The following is a 20,138-nucleotide window of genomic DNA, read 5'->3' as shown; positions in this document are numbered from 1 at the left end:
GGGAGTGTGTGTGTAAGAGAGATAGAGTAGGGGGATGGGGGAGAGAATGTAGGTAGTAGGAGAGGGAGTGGGAGAGGGAGAGAGAAGGGGGGATGGGAGTGTGTGTGTAAGAGAGACAGAGTAGGGGATGGGAGAGAGTGTGAGAGAGGAGAGACAGAGGGGGGGATGGGGGAGAGAAAGTAGGTGGTGGGAGAGGGAGAGAGGGGGGGGGGGATGGGAGTGTGTGTGTAAGAGAGATAGAGTACGGGATGGGAGAGAGTGTGAGAGTGAGTAGATGGTGGTAGAGAGAGCTTTTACAAGATGAGGGAGAGAGAGAGAGAGAGAGAGAGAGAGAGAGAGAGTAGAGAGGGAGAGAGAGAACTTGAGAGAGAGAGAGAGAGAGACATAGTAGGTAGTAGGAGAGGGAGAGGGAGTGTGTGTGACAGATGTAGAGAGTAGGGGATGGGAGAGAAGAGAGTGGGGGGATAAGAGTGCATGTGTCTATGAAAGAGAGAGAGGATGGGAGAGAGTGTGAGAGAGAGTAGGGGGTGGTATAGAGAGAGTACGACAATGGGGGAGAGAAAGTAGGCGATGGGAGAGGGAGAGGGAGAGGGAGAGAGAGAGGGGGGGAATGCGAATGTGTGTAAGAGAGACAAAATAGGGGGATGGGAGAGGAGAGAGAGAGTAGGGGATGGGGGAGAGAAAGTAGGTGGTGGGAGAGGGAGTGGGAGAGGGAGAGAGAGGGGGGATGGGGAGTGTGTGTGTAGGAGAGACAGAGTAGGGGATAGGAGAGAGTGTGAGAGTGAGTAGGTGGTGGGAGAGAGAGCTTGTACGGGGATGGGAGAGAGAGAGTGAGATTAGGGGATGGGAGAGTGAGAGAGAGAGTAGGGGATGGGAGAGAGAGAGTGAGAGTAAGGGATGGGAGAGAGAGAGAGAGTAGAGAGGGAGAGAGAGAGATAGTAGGCAGTAGGAGAGAGTGTGAGAGTGTGAGTAGGGGGGTGGCAAAGAGAGAGTACGATGATGGGGGAGAGAAATTAGGTGGTGGGAGAGGGTAAGAGAGAGGGGGGATGGGAGTGTGTGTGTAAGAGAGACAAAGTAGGGGATGGGAGAGAGAGTGAGAGTGAGTAGGTGGTGGCAGAGAGAGCTCATATGGGGATGGGAGAGAGAGAGTGATATTAGGGGATGGGAGAGTGTGAGAGAGAGTAGGGGATGGGGGAGAGAGAGTGAGAGTAAGGGATGGGGGAGAGAGAGAGAGAGAGAGAGAGAGAGAGAGAGAGAGAGAGAGAGAGAGAGAGAGAGAGAGAGTAGGCGATAGGAGAGAATGTGAGAGTGTGAGAGTAGGGGGTGGCAAAGAGAGACTACAACAATGGGGGAGAGAAAGTAGGTGGTCAGAGAGGGAAAGAGAGAGGGGGGATGGGAGAGAGTGTGAGAGAGTAGGGGATGGGGGAGACAAAGTAGGCAATGGGAGAGGGAGAGAGAGAGGGGAGATGGGAGTGTGTGTGTAAGAGAGATAGAATACGGGATGGGAGAGAGTGTGAGAGTGAGTAGGTGGTGGCAGAGAAAGCTCGTACAAAATGGGAGAGAGAGAGAGAGAGGAGAGAGGGAGAGAGAGAACTTGAGAGAGATAGTAGGCAATAGGAGAGCGAGAGGGAAAGAGAGAGTAGGAAGAGAGGGAGGGTAGGAGATGGGAGAGAGTAGGGAGGATGGGGAGTGATGTGTTTTCACATAGTGCGTACGTGCTTTATAGTGCGTATGCACTATAGTGCATACACACTATGTGAAATCACCTAAAAATGGTCAAAAAGCAACTTTGGGGCCCATTTCATACATTTTTTTCTTTTGGTCTATTATGCACTTTGTTATTCCAACAGAAATCACGGGTTTCAACATAGCAAACACTATTTCAGCACTTTTGGAAGCTAGCAAACACCAAATTCAATCATTGGATACATGATTTGAAAACGTTTTGAATATTCCTTGTATAGAAAAGGTTAGTGCAATCTATTTTAAATATTGTTTGTTGATATATAGATACAAATTTGATTATAATTTGACATGTTGTTTAATATATAGTGAATTCATTGAAATTTGTATGTTTGAATGAAATGTTATTTCGAAATGGTTAGAAATTTGACAAGTCGTTTGATATATGTTGTGTATTCATTCAAATAATTATAATTTTTATATGTATTTGAATAATTTGTAACTTACACATTTTAAGTAATTCATATCTTTGAATAATTTGACATGTATAAATCATCATCATGCCAAGGAAGAAACCAACAACTCAAACAAATGAAGATAGGAGAGAGATTTCGCGATTAAAAGAGATAAAATTAAATTACTACGTGAGCAAAGAAAATTGTAAAGAAATAATCAAGAATTGACTTTCGAAGAGAATCAAGAACCACCGGTATAAAGAAACAAAGAGGAACAATTGGAAAGACAAAGAGAACGAATGAGACTATTACGCTCAAGAAGAAAATTGAATTGTGAAGCTACACCATCTTCCAATGTTGGAGTCATATCATCCACTACACCATCTTCCAATGTTGAAGTCATATTGTCCTCTCATATTGAAGAGACACCGATTTGTAGATCCGATGATATATACACTCCATCATGTCATGTTGAAGGCACAACATCAACACATCAAGTAGGTGATATTTCATCTTTTGCATCTTATTGTCAAGACACATCATCTTTGCTTCAAGGCACGCAATACACTCGACCTTATGTTGATGTTCAAAATATTGAGGGAATGGAAAAGATTATAACACCTTATAGAATTCATTTTAGAAGATCAAAATATTTGATTGATATTGATACTTTTGAAATCAATGCCTAACAAGATTAGCAAGTGTACTTGTCAAAGAAAAGTTAATCGTATGTGGAGATTATTTTTTCAAGAATTAAATATTATAGGTCAATGCAAATTATTTGTTGAAATAATGAGGAATTTGAAATTTAGGCATATCATGAAAATTCTTGGGCTAAGAATGATGGATGATTCAAATGAAAAAAATATTGCAAAGAATCTAATGAGTGCTTATGAAAAAGTGGGTTCTAAATCATGCACCAAAGATAGTAATATCACAAGATGAGTACTTACATTAAAAATAGTAAGTAGCCAAATGAAGGAAAGCTCAACTCATTAGAAAGACAAGCAAAACATTAAAAATTGGTGGAGGTACTCTAAGGAAAGCCATGCTAAGGCATGAGAGATTGGAAGATCTAACAAAAAATGAGTTATGGACATTTAGCGGTAGACTACCATGAAAGGATAAAGAAATTAGTAAAGCCTTGAAATCATTGATCGAAGATTTTTGAAAAAATAACACACGTGTTTTCCTTAATCAAAGAGATGTTGTAAGAAGGGGGATGTGGTAGCCAAAATCGCGAGCCACATGTGAAACATTTTTTGGACTCAAATCAGACACAATTTTCTACAAAATATATTGCTATGTATGCTCAAATTCGAATAAGTCAAAGATTTTTTGAGATGGGTAAACCTTTTTATGTGAAAATAAATCACACATGCACAACTTGTTGTTGTAGGATACACATTGTATTTTCTAACCATTTTGATGGTTATAGGCATATATGTGTAGTTTTGCATTCTCAGTTTGTTTTTGCAGGATTGTGACATAAATGAGCTACCAAAATCTTCAAGGGAATTCATATCCAACATTTTATGTGAAATAGAGGATGGCCAATAATTTTACAGGACATCATGTTTGGATGGTACGTGCTTATTTTGTGGTTCTTTTCAACTTTTATCAACTTGTCAACATATAGATAGGACACATGCAATTGGAAATGAAATAGTAGATTAGAAAAAATTTAAGACAGTGACATATGCTCTAAAAGATAGTAAAGAAGGTAAAAGATGTGATTTAGTCATTGAAACGATTTCAGTGTATGAGTTTATGAAGATTTTTTGTGAAAAGATTATTTACGAGTATAAAAGGCATACCCATAGAGCTCGATGGCTACATTTTAAATTCAAGTTGTGCAAGGATATGTTTCCATTGGATACCATTGTTTTGGTTGTAGATTTTGCAAAGAACTACACACTACAACCACAAAATGAAGTGCAAGAAAAGTATTATACTTCTCAATAGGTTTTCATATTTGTTCACATAACATTCATGCATTCACCTACAAGTACAGAGGATGATAGGAAGATTTTGAGGGAGTACCATTTTTACATCAGTGGTGATCGATCACATTCTGCAGAGTTTGTACATGGTTGATTTCAACTATTTTATGGAGATTTGGCTAACAGGGGCATAATATATCATCAGTAGATTATTTGGTCAGACAATTGTGCATCTCAATTCAAGAATGCATGTATGTTATATTGGTTGAGCAGGATGCATAGGTTGTGTAGAATTCAATATATGTGGAATTTCACAGAGGCTAGTCCATGGTAAGGGAGAGCACGATGGTGCAGGTGCATGTATCAAAAAAGTGTTGGCTCGTGAAGAACTAAAGTACAAAGATGGAGCAATATTGACTGATGCAAAATCCATCGTCCAATGGTGTAAGGAAGGTGAGTCTACATTTCGTAGACTTTTTTGGTTGATAGATAATAATAACATTGCACCATATCAAGATTGTTGCACACTAATAGGATCTAGTGAGTTACACTCTTTTAGAAGCCCTGATGTAGGTTCATGTAGTATCCACACATGAAAAATGGCATACTATTGTTCATCATGTGCAGAGGAAAATTGGGATGACTGTGAGTTGACTGAATGGGTGGACAAATGGGATATACGAGTTTTGGACCCAATTGACACCTATTGTCCCCCACAAACACTAGAAATGGTAGAGATGGATTCATCTATTGACTTTGACCACTTGTCAGATCTAGTGCAACCTGGTAATATATATATATTTATATATCTTTATAATTTCAATATGTAACTTTATAACTTTTATCCAAGTATTTTTGGAATTAATGACCACATTTTGTACGTTTGTCACTGTAGGCCATGTTTTTGTTGTTATTGCACCCGAAGACAATGAAGAAGGGACAGATTATTATTTGTGTCGTTGTGTTGAAGCCAAATTTTTTTATATCACTCGGTTATAGATGGTGAAGGTTTAGAGTACCATGTCGGTTGCGGTGGTTGTAACAGGCACATGGCTTAGACGATATTCTATGAAGAACCCTAAATTGTGGTTATTCGAGGATTGGAAAACAAAGAGGAAGATTCTTCATTATTCAAACCTTGTTGTTGTTGCATCAAATGTCCACTTGATAAAATATGGTGGAAACCCACATAATAAGATTCTTTGAAAAGTTTGTAAGTTAGACCATGAGGCAATACTTGAGACATTAAAATGTCGAGTAGATCTAGTTGCCTCATTAGATTGAATATGGAGAGAGGGAGAGAGAGAAAGAGGATCAATTGGGTCCAAATACAATATTACAACCTCTTCCCCAAGACTATTCACATGACTAAGGTGGACTGTATTGTTATGATGTGTAAGTGATGAGATTTAGTTTTGATTTGTTTATAATCTAGATACATTATTTGAATTTATAGTAGATTCTTTTATAGGTCTCATTTTTAGATTAGTCATTTGAATAAGTGAAAGTTTAGAATTTGTTGTTTAGAAAAAAATGTAATGAAAGAACATGAATATTGTTAGAATGTGAATGTTTTGTGATCTAAAGTCATGATTGTGTGCATGTAACTAGAAACTTCAAACTATCAAAAGCAAGGATACAACGGGAGAAGTTTTCAATAATCATCAAGCAAGGGTTATCATATAACTTAGAAAGCAAGAATTTTTACAGATGGATAATTCTTAATGACAAGACAAATTAAATTTTTGTCATTCTCTAATTTTAGTGGATTAATCTTATCTTATATTTTTTACTGTGCTAATTCTTCATTTGCAGGTCACCAAAGAAGAGAGCTAATAAAGTTGACGCACAAGTGATAAAGGGTATTATGCCAAAATCATCTGCGAAATGGTATTATCAATTCACATCTTCAATATTTATTAGTGTTCTTTGTTCAAGTACCATTATCTGTTAATCATCTTATGCCTGGAATTGTAGAGGATCACAATCATCAAAAAGTAAGAATGAACATAGGTCTTGATCTGATGATAATGGGGCAGTGACAGATATAGTTCTCTCTAAGGATTCGACAAAATGTATATTGATGGATTTGACAAGAATTAAAAGTATATAGACAATCAATTTAGTCTTCCATAAAATGGTTCTTATATTAACAACTTTTACTATATTTATTGATTTTTTTCCAGCATTTAATGTGATTTAAGTGATGCAGGTATATATTGGGTAGGTTTAGCATATGCTTTGAATAATTTATCCATGATCATCATGAAATGACCATCTCAAAAGTGTTTATTGAGCTTATTTTCCTAGCTACAAGACTAATTTACTCTTATTTTTCTTCCAAATGGTCCTATTTTTTTCCTTCAATACTCTTTGGCATCTTTGCATGGTGTTCTTTTTTGTCTATATACTTTTTTATTCTTTATACTCTTTGTTTTCGGTTACTTTTTTATCCTAATTCTCTATTGTATTGCTTGTAATAAATTACCCAAGAATACTTGCAATCATTGCATTCCAATTTGTTGGACTTTGACTCATTATTATCATAAAGTTGGAATGTTGGAAAGGGTTAATACTTGATTATGTATATTCATCCCACGTGTGTTCCATGAGGTTAATACTATTGTAACATTTTAAGATTTAATTTTGTGAATTTTTCCCTCATTTTGTACATGATTAGTTTGTTCAAGTGACATATGATGAGGTTGTCTATACAATGTAATGATTGAGTTGAAGTGATTTATGAAGTAAAGGGCTATTTAATGTAGCTATTTAAATCATGCATGGGTAAGTGCACCAAGTTGTGGTGCCAAAAGGGGGGTATAAGTGGACACCTTTTTCCTGAAATCAGCAAATTCTGGACGTCGACAAGAATTTGAAGATAGTTACGCTCAAAATTTTAAGATATGACAAAAACAAAAGTCGTAGTCCTTTGAATTTAGTTTCTAAACTACTAATTTTTTTTCAAAATGGTTTAGTTTTAGGTCCTCAAAAAAGGGGGCCACAGAAAGTGGTACTGTTTATTCCAAAAAAACATAACATAGTACAAAGTGTGGCCCCCCTAAAATTTTAACTTTTTTTTTGAAATTCTTTAATCACTCTGGTCAAAAGTTACCTAACACTATGTAGTTTATCCCAAATTTTTCAGGTAATTTTATAATGTGTATTTTTTTTAATGAATTTTTAAATTAGACCAATCCCAAAAATGTGAAATATCTGTGTGCTCCCCCTAGAAATGATTGAAAACTAATCTAAAATCAAAACTTCTTTTTTTCAAAGTGTGTAGAATGGAGTCTAGTTTCTAAAAAATTAAGTTGTTACAAAATTCGATGAATGAGGTAAAATCTACAGCCCAAATAGTACATGGTGGTTTCTGACAAAAAATGAACATACATTCAAAAGAAATTATAGATGAAAGACTTAAAATAGTTCAAATTAAAAATAAATTATATGGTTAGATAGCTAACACAGAGACCTATAATGTTATGTAACCTGATCTTATCGATACCCAACCACGAGGAATCTTGAAGGGGAGCACACAAGAAAAAGCAATCATTTTTTGTATGTTTGCTGGAAAACACGTCTCAGACCTGTTTATAAACTCCAAACCTTTGGGTTCGATCTCCAAGGCAAAACCAAGCCTTAGGCTTGGTTTTAATGTAAAGCTTTGAATAGGGTGTGCGCCCTATAGCGCGCACACACTATTAAAACGCTAGTGAATTTGAGGTAGTGTGCACGCGGTATAGTGTGCACGCACTATTAAGACCTAAATTGCAAACCAAAACCAAGAGAGAGCTAGGGGGGGTGGGGCGAGGGAATGGCTATTTGTGTGTGTGAGAGAGATAGAGAGAAAGTAGGGGATGGGAGAGGGGAGAGAGGAAGTGAGAAAGAGTAGGGGTGGCAGAGAGTGTATAGGATGGGAGATAGAGGAAATGTGAGAGAGTAGGGGTGGCAAAGAGAGTACAAGATGCAAGAGAGAGGAAGTGTGAGAGAGAGAGTAGAGGTGGCAAAGAGAGAGTACGGGATGGGGGAGAGAGATTGAAAGTAGGGGATGGGAGAGAGAGGAAGTGTGAGAGAGAGTACAAGTTGGGAGAGAGAGATTGAGAGTAGGGGATGGGGGAGAGAGAGAGTAGGTGGTGGGAGATGGAGTGGGAGAGGAAGAGCGAGAGAGAGGAGGATGGGAGTGCATGTGTGTGAAAGAGAGAGAGAGTACGGAATGGGAGAGGGGGAAGATAGAGTAGGTTGAGAGAGAGTAGGGGATGGAAGAGAGAGTAGGCGATGGGAGAGGGAGTGGGAGAGGGAGAGAGAGAGGGGGGATGGAAATGTGCGTAAGAGAGAAAGAGAGAGAGTGTGAAAATGTGAGAGAGGGTAGGGGGTAGCAGAGAGAGAGTAGAGAGGGAGAGAGAGAGAGAGAGTGAGAGTAGGCAGTGGGAGAGGGAGATTGAGTGAGAGAAAAAGTAGAGGATGGCAGAGGAGAGAGGGGGGATGGGTGTGTGTGAAAGAGAGAGAGTAGGGAATGAGAGAGGGGAGAGAGAGATAGAGAGAGTAGGGGATGGGATAGAAAGAGAGTAGGCAATGGCAGAGGGAGTGGGAGAGGGAGAGAGAGGGTGGATGGAAGAGAAAGAGATTAGGCAATGGCAGAGGGAGTGGGATAGGGAGAGAGAGGGGGGATGGAAGTGTGTGTAAGAGAGAAAGTAGGGGATGGGAGAGAGTGTGAGAGTGTGAGAGAGAGTAGGGGTGGAAAAGAGAGAGAGTGAGAGTAGGGGATGGGAGAGAGAGGGAGAGAGAGAGAGAGAGAGAGAGATAGTAGGCGATGGGAGAGGGAGTGGGAGGGAGAGAGAGAGGGGGAATGGAAGTTTGTAAGAGAGATAGAGTTGGGGATGGGAGAGAGTAGGCAATGGGAGAGGGAGTGAGAGAGAGAGAGAGAGGGGGGGAATGGGAATGTGTATAAGAGAGATAGAGTAGGGGATGGGAGAGAGTGTGAGAGTTTGAGAGAGAGTAGGGGGTGGTAGAGAGAGCTTGTACAGGATGGGGGTGAGAGAGAGAGAGAGAGAGAGAGAGAGAGAGAGAGAGAGAGAGAGAGAGAAGGGGATGGGAGAGAGTGTGAGAGATAGTAGGGGATGGAAGAGAGAGAGTGAGAGTAGGGAATGGGAGAGAGAAAGTAGAGAGGGAAAGAGAGTACTTGAGAGAGAGAGAGAGATAGTAGGTGGTGCAAGAGGGAGTGGGAGAGGGAGAGAGAGGGGGGATGGGAGTGTGTGTGACAAATCTAGAGAGTAGGGGATGGGAGTGTGTGTCTATGAAAGAGAGAGAGTAGGGGATGGGAGAGGGGAGAGAGAGAGTAGGGGATGGGGGAGAGAAAGTAGGCAGTGGGAGAGGGACTGGGAGAGGGAGAGAGAGAGGGGGGGAATGGGAATGTGTGTAAGAGAGACAGAGTAGGGGATGGGAGAGAGTGTGAGAGTGCGAGAGAGAGTAGGTGGTGGCAGAGAGAGCTCATACGGGATGGGAGAGAGAGAATGAGATTAGGGTATGGGAGTGTGAGAGAGAGTAGGGGATGGGAGAGAGAGAGAGTGAGAGTAAGGGATGGGATGGGAGAGAGAGAGAGAGTAGAGAGGGAGAGAGAGAACTTGAGAGAGAGAGATCTAGTAGGCGGTAGGAGAGGGAGAGGGAGAGAGATAGGGGGGATGGGAGTGTACGTGACAGATGTAGAGAGTAGGGGATGGGAGAGAAGAGAGTGGTGGGATAAGAGTGTGTGTGTGTCTGTAAAAGAGAGAGAGTAGGGGATGGGAGAGAGTGTGAGAGTGTGAAAGAGAGTAGGGGGTGGCAGAGAGAGAGTACAGGATGGGAGAGATAGAGTGAAAGGATGGGAGAGATAGAGTCAAAGGATGGGAGAGAGTGAGAGAGAGAGTAGGGGGCGGCAGAGAGAGAGAGAGTATGGGATGGGAGAGACAGAGTGAAAGGATGGGAGAGAGTGTGAGAGAGAGTAGGGGATGGGAGAGAGTGTGAGAGAGAGTTGGGAATGGGAGAGAGAGAGAGTAAGAGTAGGGGATGGGAGAGAGAGAGTAGAGAGGGAGAGAGAGAACTTGAGAGAGAGAAATAGTAGATGACCTAGGAGAGGGAGTGGGAGAGGAGGAGAGAGAGGGATGGGAGTGCGTGTGACAAATCTAGAAAGTAGGGGATGGGAGAGAAGAGAGAGGGGGGATGGGAGTGTGTGTGTGTGTTTGTGTATGTGAAAGAGAGAGAGTAGGGGATAGGAGAGAGTGTGAGAGTGTGAGAGAGAGTAGGGGGTGGCAAAGAGAGAGTACGAGATGGGAGAGACAGAGTGAAAGGATGGGAAAGAGTGTGTGAGAGAGTAGGAGGTGGCAGAGAGAGAGAGAGAGTACGAGATGAGAGAGACAGAGTGAAAGGATGAGAGAGAGTTTCAGAGAGAGTAGGGGATGGGAGAGAGTGTGAGAGAGAGTTGGGGATTGGAGAGAGAGAGAGAGTAAGAGTAGGGGATGGGAGAGAGAGAGAGAGAGAGAGAGAGAGTAGAGAGGGAGAGGGAGAACTTGAGAGAGAGAGAGAGATAGTAGGTGGTGGGAGAGGGAGTGGGAGAGGAGGAGAGAGAGGGATGGGAGTGCGTGTGAGTGATCTAGAGAGTAAGGGATGGGAGAGGGGAGAGAGAGAGTAGCGGATGGGAGAGAGGGGCAGATGGGAGTGTGTGTAAGAGAGAGTAGGGGATGGGAGAGAGTGTGAGAGAGAGTAGGAGGTGGCAGACAGAGAGAGAGTAAGAAGTGGGAGAGGGAGGATGGGAGTGTGTGTGATAGATCTAAAGAGTAGGGGATGGGAGAGGAGAGAGGGTGAGAGAGATAGAGAGAGTAGGCGGTGGGAGAGGGAGAGCGAGAGAGAGTAAAGGATGGGAGAGGGGAGAGAGAGTAGGAAGAGAGAGAGAGTAGGGAGAGAGAGAGAGAGAGAGTAGGGAGGGTGGAGAGTGATGTGTTCTCATATAGTGCATAGCGCGTACGCACTATGTGAAATCACCTAAAAATGGTCAAAAAGCAACTTTGGGGCCCATTTCATTCATTCTCTGCTTTTGTTCTATTCTGCACTCTGTTATCTCGATAGAAATCGTGGGTTTCAACACAAAAAACACTCTTTCAAGGTGGAAAACACTATTTCAAGCTAAGAAACACTATTTCAAGGTGGCAAACACTTTTGGAAGCTAGCAAACACCAAATTCAATCATTGGATACATGATTTGAAGAATTTTTGAATATTCCTTGTATAGAAAAGGTTAGTGCAATCTATTTTAAATATTGTTTGTTGATATATAGATACAAATTTGATTATAATTTGACATGTTGTTTAATATATAGTGAATTCATTGAAATTTGTATGTTTCAATGAAATGTTATTTTGAAATGGTTAGAAATTTGACAAGTCATTTTATATATATATTGTGTATTCATTCAAATAATTTGTAATTTACACATTTCAAGTAATTCAAATGTTTGAATAATTTGACATGTAGAAATCATCATCATGCCAAGGAAGAAACCATAAAATCAAACAAATGAAGATAGGGAGAGAGATTTGGCAATTAAAAGAGATAAAATGAAATTACTACGTGAGCAAAGAAAATTGCAAAGCAATAATGAAGAATTGACTTTTGAAGAGGATCAAGAACCATCGGTACCAAGAAACTAAGAGGAAGAATTGGAAAGACAAAGAGAACGAATGAGATTATTACGCTCAAGATGACAATTGAATTGTGAAGCTACACAATCTTCTAATATTGGAGTCATATCGTCTGCTACACCATCTTCCAATGTTGAAGTCATATCGTCCTCTCATGTTGAAGAGACACTGATTTGTAGATCCAATGATATACAGACTCCATCATGTCATGTTGAAGGCACAACATCAACACATCAAGTAGGTGATATTCCATCTTTTGCATCTTATTGCCAAGGCACATCATCTTTGGTTCAAGGTACGCAATACGCTCAACCTTAAGTTGATGTTCAAAATGTTGACAGAATTGAAGAGATTATAACACCTTCTAGAATTCGTTTTAGAAGACCAAAATTTTTGATTGATATTGGTAGTAACATTTTGAAATCAATGCCTAACAAGATTAGCAAGCGTACTTGTCAAAGAAAATTTTATCGTATGTGGAGATTATTTTTTGATGAATTAAATATTATAGGCCAATGCCAATTATTTGTTGAAATGATGAGGAATTTAAAATTTAGGCCTATCATGAAGATTCTTGGGCTAAGAACGATGGATGATTCAAATGAAAAAAACATTGTAAAGAATCTAATGAATGCTTCTGAAAAAGTGGGTTCTAAATCACGCACCAAAGATAGTAATATCGCAAGACGAGTACTTACATCGACAATAGTAAGTAGCCAAATGAAGAAAGCTCAACTCATGAGAAAGATAAGCAAAACATTAAAAATTGGTAGAGGTACTCTAAGGAGAGCCATGCTAAGGCGTGAGATATTGGAAGATCCAACAAAAAATAAGTTATGGACATTTAGCGGTAGACTACCGCGAAAGGATAAAGAAATTAGTGAAGCCTTGAAATCATTGATCGAAGATTTTTGGAAAAATAACACGTGTTTCCCCTAATCAAAGAGATGTTGTAAGAAGGAGGATTGGTAGCCAAAATTGCGAGCTACATGTGAAACATTTTTTGGACACAACTCAGACACAATTTTTTTCAAAATTTATTGGTATGTATCCTCAAATTCGAATAAGTAAAAGATTTTTTGAGATGGGTAAACTTTTTTATGTGAAGATAAATCACACACACACAACTTGTTGTTGTAGGATACATATTGAATTTTCTAACCATTTTGATCTTTTTAGGCATATATGCGTAATTTTGCATTCTCAGTTTGTTTTGCAGGATTGTGACATAAATGAGCCACCAAGATCTTCAAGGGAATTCATATCCAACATTTTATGTGAAATAAGGGATGGCCAACAATTTTACAAGACATCATGCTTGGATGGTACGTGCTTATTTTGTGGTTCTTTGCAACTTTTATCAACTTATCAACATATGGATAGTACACATACAATTGGAAATGAAATAGTAGATTATGGAAAATTTAAGACAGTGACATATGCTCTAAAAGATGGGAAACATGGTAAAAGATGTGATTTAGTCATTGAAAAGATTCCAGTGTATGAGTTCATGAAGATTTTTCATGAAAACATTATTTACGAGTATGCAAGGCATACCCATAGAGCTCGATGGCTGGATTTGCAATTCAAGTTGTGCAAGGATACGTTTCCACTGGATACCATTGTTTCGGTTGTAGATTTCACAGAGAACTACACACTACAACCACAAAATGAGGTGCAAGCAAAGTATTATACTTCTCAACAGGTTTCCATATTTGTTCACATAACATTCATGCATTCACCTACAAGTACAAAGGATGATAGGAAGATTTTGAGGGAGTGCCATTTTTACATCAGCGATGATCGATCACATTCTATAGAGTTCGTATATGGTTGTTTTCAACTATTTTATGGAGATTTGGCTAACAAGGGCATCACATATCATCGGCACATTATTTTGTCAGACAATTGTGCATCTCAATTCAAGAATGCACGAATGTTCTATTGGTTGAGTAGGATGCACAAGTTGTGTAGAATTCAATACATGTGGAATTTCACAAAGGTTGGTCATGGAAAGGGAGAGCACGATGGTGTAGGCACATGCATCAAAAGAGCCTTAGCTCGTGAAGAACTAAAGTACAAAGATGGAGCAATATTGAAAAATGCAAAATCCATCGTCCAGTGGTGTAACGCTACAATGGGTCCAGGTAAGGAAGGTGAGTCTACAGTTCGTAGATTTTTTTGGTTGATAGATAATAATAACATTGCACCATATCAGGATTGTTGCGCACTAACAGGATCCAATGAGTTGCACTCTTTTAAAAGCTCTGATGCAGGTTCATGGAGTATCCACACACGAAAAATGGCATGCTATTGTCCATCATGTGCAGAGGAAAATTGGGATGACTGTGAGTCGACTGAATGGGTGGACAAATGAGACCTTCGTATGTTTGAATTTGGGATTGTTTAGTGTCTATTTGTTATGATTATACTGAATTATTAATTCTACGATGTTTCTATTATTTAATTATTTAAAATAAATTAAAAATTTTTGTATAAAATTATTATTTTTTATTTCTATCTATTTGTTATGATTATTTCTATTATTTAAAATAAATAAATTATATAATATCTCTATGATGAACTATTTATATTTCTAAACTTTACATATTTTACACCATGACCAACAATCAAACTATTATAACAATACAAATACATTTAAATAGTAATGTAAGAATGGTTTAGTTCACATAAAAAATAAGTCTATCTTAGATATTCTAAATACATCACAAAACTTTATCGCTTCAAAAAAATTGGAATTTCTCCCATCTACTTGAGTTCCCATCAATTGTCCATAAAACTGGGAAAGGGAATAGGTGCTATGCTCCCAATCCCAACATCCTCCTGTCCACTACTAGGAGATGTGTAATGTAGGATTCAGCTCCATCAACTTAGTCATTTTTTTCACTAGTTGATTGGGACTCTCACCATTTGTTGCCAACTATGGTGACAATGCTTGGGGTTACACTTATTAAGTAAGAATATTTCCTAATCTAGGGATTAGAACATTGAACATATCAGAATGTGATTTATGCTATGGGAGAAGAGGTATGTTGGGCATACTAATTGATTCTAGGGCTAGTGCAATTACATCTCCTTCCACTAGTGTTGCAAATATAATTTCTATAGTTGTTGAAGGTGCACCTCCAATATTTGGTCTATATCTCTTTCAAACATTTAGATTATCCTCTCTTTCTTTCCTCTTTTATTCCTTTAGTGCAACCTTCTCCGCAACTCATTTTCCCCTCTCTATAGCATCTAAGATCTCATTTCTTGCAATCTTTTCCTCTCTCCCATCTTTCCTATCCTTGATCTTCTCCTTCATGTAAAGTGCATTAGCCTCAAATAACTTCTTAGTCTCTCTTGTTCCTTAGAATTTTGTATCCTTTTCTTTGGTAGCTATAGGAATCTACTGGGTAAATCACTATGTTGTTTTCTGTCTAGTGGCATGTAACGTATAAAATCAACATCTCCATCATAGTCATTTTGGGCCTGGGTATCAAAAAATTGTTAACTATTTATTTCATCATGGTTGCCACCATTTGCAAAGCATTAGATGACGTACTTGGGGTCAACATGTGGTGGGGATGGAATTAAAAGGGAAACACTCTCAGCAACTCATCTCTTACACTTTCTCAATTTTGCCTCTTCTAGGCTTGTTCCAACTAGCCCTTGCCAATCACTAATTTGTTGTTTTCTCCAAAATTTTCCACAGAACTTCCTAAACTATTGGGTGATTAAAATACCCTTTTCCTCACTCTAAAATATACTCCAAAACCAACTACACTTGTTTTGTAAAATATCACTCAAAACTGGCTATTTCAGTCTGCCAACTAGGCCTAGTTTGAGGCCATTTAAAAAGCAACTCACAATCCATTGAGTTTTGGAACTCCCATGACCCAAAAAAGTCTTAAGACATGACTCAAATGCAAGGATTCTTCTATTTTTTTGGTCTCATGATCAACTTTACAATGGTTTTTACAAAACCCTCCTTTCTAGCCCCTTTACCCTAGGGCTTTCTAGAACTCTTACTTTGCAATGTCTCTAGAACCCCAAAATGGTTCAAACACCTTCACTTTGGTTATATTAGATGACTTCAAACATAAAATGCAACTCTTGTTTGGAGAAAACACTAAATCCACCTTGGGAGCAATCACATACCCCTTTTTATGCACTCAAATTTTAGGGAAAACTATGCAAATACTTCTTAAATGGTTTCAACACTCAACTTTTCAGATGGAAATGGTTATTATAGACTCAAACCAACAAGAAAAATCCCAAACTTGAGGTTTCTCAACACTCAACAATCAAATTTCAAAACTGTTACCAGCACTTACTACTAGGACAATTTCTAGTTTTAATGGTCAAACTCCCAAACCATACAAAGGACCCCCCACTATTTTTGTATTTTTAAACACTCTTTTTGGAGACCTACAATAACCTCTCTCACTTTTTGGAGATCACACTCCATTTTCATTTTACGACGCCATCTCGGGTGATGTTGAAACTTGCAATGTCGGCTAGTACAAAGTTGCCAACTGCCAAATCTCTCTCACCTTTCCTCGTGGGATCGAACTGTCTGCTCTGTTAGCTCCATGTGGTTGGGTAAACCCTATCCCCAACCTCGTCCTATCCCCTTCAGTGCTCGAACGTTCTCAGGCACGCCAATCTAGAATGTCCCCAAGGGTCACTAAATGCCATAGGGCTACGATCTTTGACGGGGCATATCTCGGAGCTCGTGTGAGGTATGGATGCAATTCTAGTTCCTACAGGACCATGTTGCAGAGACCTACAATAACCTCTCTCACTTTTTGGAGATCACACTCCATTTTTGTTTTACAATGCCATCTTGGGTGATGCTGAAACTTGCAGTGTGGGCCAGTACCAAGTTGCCAACTGCCAAATCTCTCTCACCTTTTGTCGTGGGATCAAACTATCTACTCTGATAGCTCCAGGTGGCCGGGTAAACCCTATCCCCAACCTTGTCCTATCCCCTTCAGTGCTCGAACGTTCTCATGCACGCCAATCCGGAATGTCCCCAAGGGTCACTAAATGCCATAGGGCTGCGATCTTTGACGGGGCATATCTCGGAGCTCGTGCGAGGTATGGATGTGATCCTAGTTCCTACAGGACCGTGTTGCAGAGACCTACAATAAGCTCTCTCACTTTTTGGAGATCACATTCTGTTTTCATTTTACAATGCCATCTTGGGTGATGCTGAAACTTGTAGTGTTGGCCACTACAAAGTTGCCAACTGCCAAATCTCTCTCATCTTTCGTCGTTGGATCAAACTGTTTGCTCCATTAGCTCTGGGTGGCCGGGTAAACTCTATCCCCAACCTTTTCTTGTCCCCTTCAGTGCTCGAATGTTCTCAGGCACGTCGAACCAGAATGTCCCTAAGGGTCACTAAATGCCACAGGGCTGCGATCTTTGACGGGGCATATCTCGGAGCTCGTGTGAGATATGGATGAGATTCCAATTCCTACAGGACTGTGTTATAGAGACCTACAATAACCTCTCTTGCTTTTTGGAGATCACATTCTGTTTTCATTCTATAATGCCATCTCGGGTGATGCTGAAACTTGTAGTGTTGGCCAATACAAAGTTGCCAACTGCCAAATCTCTCTCATCTTTCATCGTGGGATCAAACTGTCTACTCCATTAGCTCCAGGTGGTCGGGTAAACCCTATCCCCAACCTCTTCCTGTGCCCTTCAGTGCTCGAACATTCTCAGGCACACTGAACCAGAATGTCCCTAAGGGTCACTAAATGCCATAGGGCTGCGATCTTTGATGGGGTATATCTCGAAGCTCATGCAAGGTACGGATGAAATTCTAGTTCCTACAAGACTATGTTATAGAGACCTACAATAACCTCTCTCACTTTTTGGAGATCACATTCTATTTTCATTTTACAACGCCATCTCAGGTGATGCTGAAACTTGTAGTGTTGGCCAGTACAAAGTTTCCAACTACCAAATCTCTCTCATCTTTCATCGTGGGATCAAATTGTCTGCTCCATTAGCTCTGAGTGGCTGGGTAAACCCTATCCCCAACCTTTTCTTGTCCCCTTCAGTGCTTGAACGTTCTTAGGCACGCCGAACCAGAATGTCCCTAAGGGTCACTAAATGCCACAGGGCTGCAATATTTGATGGGGCATATCTCGGAGCTCGTGCAAGATATGGATGAGATTCTAATTCCTACAGGACTGTGTTATAGAGACCTACAATAACCTCTCTCGCTTTTTGGAGATCACATTCCATTTTAATTCTACAATGCCATCTCGAGTGATGCTGAAACTTGTAGTGTTGGCTAGTACAAAGTTGCCAACTGCCAAATCTCTCTCATCTTTCATCGTGGGATCAAACTATCTGCTCCATTAGCTCTGAGTGGCCGGGTAAACCCTATCCCCAAACTTTTTCTGTCCCCTTCAGTGCTCGAACATTCTCAGGCACACTGAACCAGAATGTCCCTAAGGGTCACTAAATGCCATAGGGCTGCGATCTTTGATGGGGCATATCTCGAAGTTCGTGCAAGGTATGGATGTGATTCTAGTTCCTATAAGACCATGTTTTAGAGACCTACAATAACCTCTCTCACTTTTTGGAGATCACATTCTGTTTTCATTTTACAACGCCATCTTGGGTAATGTTGAAACTTGTAGTGTTGGCCAGTACAAAGTTGCCAATTGCCAAATCTCTCTCATCTTTCGTCGTGGGATCAAACTGTCTTATTAGCTCCGAGTAGCTAGGTAAACCCTATCCCCAACCTTGTCTTGTCCCCTTCAGTGCTCGAACATTCTCAGGCACACCGAACCAGAATGTCTCTAAGGGTCACTAAATGCCAGAGTGCTGCTATCTTTGACGAGGCATATCTCGAATCTCGTGTGAGATATGGATGAGATTCCAATTCCTGCAAGACTGTGTTGTAGAGACCTATAATAACCTCTCTCACTTTTTGGAGATCACATTCTGTTTTGATTCTACAATGCCATCTCGAGTGATGCTGAAACTTGTAGTGTTGGCCAGTACAAAGTTGCCAACTGCCAGATCTCTCTCATCTTTCGTCGTGGGATCAAACTATCTACTCCATTAGCTCCTGGTAGTCGGGTAAACCCTATCCCCAAACTCTTCCTATCCCCTTCAGTGCTCGAACGTTCTCAAGCACGCTGAACCAGAATGTCCCTAAGGGTCACTAAATGCCACAGGGTTGCGATCTTTGACGGGGCATATCTATGGGCTGTCAATACTTCGAATATACTTTAAGTCAACGATTATCAATATGTGAAAAAATGGAACTCATTTTATTTTGAAGTACTGAGAAGATGGGCTTGCCCTTCCCCAGGAGTTTCAGAAATGGGAGACATTAGGTAAGAGAGTGAAAATGTTACTATCGCTTCAACGCACATGACGCAATTGGAAATGCAAATTTTGATGGTAATCATTTTGTGATAAGGGAGAGACTAGGGATGATCATTGTTACTATCTCTTTAGTAGTGGAATTTTTTTTTCTCTTGAATTTGGTGGTGGGGGATCAATGGTAAGACTCCTTGGATATTCCTTCTTATGATGTTAGTGACAAGTGTTGCTCTTCGAAAACACTTGTACAATTTTTTTTAAATTATTAGATAAAAACAAAGAATTGTAAGTATTAAACATGATTAGCCTTTAGTTCCTAGAAGATCTTTATTTCCCCATCAATGCATTTAGAAAGTTAAGTTTTAAGAAGATCATAAATAGAAAAAATTAGAGAAGCGATTTAAACATTTATATTGATTGGAAACATGTGAGTCTTGAGTTTCCTCTACCTTTCAAAGAACGTTCCTTAGCTAGCAGACCTAATTCCACATTCCATAAGATGATCATTGCGCTAAAGATTTAGGAAACCAACTGCTCTAAGATAAAGCTTCCTGGTCAATAATAATCTAGCCTATTGAGGTACATAATACTTCTCAATTAAACTTGTGTTAATTCAATATTAATTTTGTAATTAACTACAATTTCAGTATCTTTGTACAGGGGGTGACTGAGAAAACTATTTGAGGTCCAATTTCAAAATATATTTCTAAGGATCTCGACCAAGGTTCACAACTTCGATGATTAATACATTCATTCAGGCCAGAACCTCACTACAAAAAAATAATATATAAAAAAGGTAGTGAATAACGTCATGTCTAGACCCAAATCAACCAATGAAAGTCAAATTAGCATAATGTGGAACAACAATATATGCATTGAGTGGGTTGTCATAAAAAAGCTTCATAATAAAATTCATGTCTAGAATTAAAAGACCTTAAAGAACATTTATGCTTGTAACACAAATGGCCATTCAAAACTGAGTATGATTACAATATGTGAAATAGCATTACAAGAACTTGTAATGCTC

This window comes from Cupressus sempervirens, chromosome 5, assembly GCF_028749045.1.
Source record: "Cupressus sempervirens isolate cs-2001-9-10 chromosome 5, ASM2874904v1, whole genome shotgun sequence".
Lineage (NCBI taxonomy): Eukaryota > Viridiplantae > Streptophyta > Pinopsida > Cupressales > Cupressaceae > Cupressus > Cupressus sempervirens.
This window is presented reverse-complemented; position numbering follows the sequence as displayed.